Here is a 1,153-nt window from a genome sequence, read left to right as displayed (position 1 = left end):
TATGGACCTAATTGAAAATTTCGCGAAACTATAGGGACCAACAGAGTAATTAAACCTAAAATAAATAAGAAAACACCTCAAAAGCATGCCACATTAGTTTTATCATTAAGCACAAAAATCTAATTTTTATATAATAGAATAGATAGATAATAAAGATATTTTCTTAAATTAGTATAATTATGTATTATTCATTATTGATAAGTAGTTTAATAACGTATTGAATATTGATTTGATATAATTATAATAAAAATATTTTTTTAAATTAATATAATTATACATTATTACTTAAATGCTAATTATAATATAATTATAACAAAAATATTTTTATAAAATAAATTTAAAAAAATAATATATTTATTTTGGCAAAAAAAATAGATTCATGAGAAATCGATACCTTATTTTTATTAGTTGGAAAAAAAATCTAATTTTAGTATATAAAATAGATAGATTAAAAACACAATATCTAAAATAACTTAGGATCATGAATCATGTGTCATCAACTTATTATGGGTTTTTCATTCATGATTATATTATAATAATGTTGGATCATGTCTTGGAAAAAAATAAATAAAAGAAAATAGAACGAGAATGTGGATCATACATTCATATTTAATTTGATTGACTTTGTTATAGTAATAATACAACGAAACACCACTATATCTCCACCCAAAAATAGATCTTTTCTATTTTTTTAAACATTTAAAAAAATAAAATATAATTTTTTATCTTTAATTTTATAAATAAAATTAAAATTAAATAAAAAAATAATAAATTATAAAATTAAATACTAAATACCGTCTAATTTTTTTTTTATGGGAGAAGATCCGCTTCCGTCTCCATCCTCTACCACAAGTCCTTTGTACAACAACCTTCTTGACCTCATTTTATTTTGTCGGTCAACTGTGTTCTGTGGGTCACCACCTCATTTGGACAGGTACACCTCATTTGGACGTCTACTTTTCCAACGTGAAAGTGGGCTTCCATGGAAATTGAAGAAAGTCTCGTATAGTGGGATCAAAAGCTTGTAATAGATAGGGTAGAGTAAAGTTTAGATTTAATTTTAATTTTATCTATGAGTTAATTTTATCTATGAGTTAAAGTTTATATATAAATTTAACTTTATCTTATAAGGGTTAAGAATATCTTAATTTTA

This window comes from Arachis duranensis, chromosome 8 (genome assembly GCF_000817695.3).
Source record: "Arachis duranensis cultivar V14167 chromosome 8, aradu.V14167.gnm2.J7QH, whole genome shotgun sequence".
Lineage (NCBI taxonomy): Eukaryota > Viridiplantae > Streptophyta > Magnoliopsida > Fabales > Fabaceae > Arachis > Arachis duranensis.
This window is presented reverse-complemented; position numbering follows the sequence as displayed.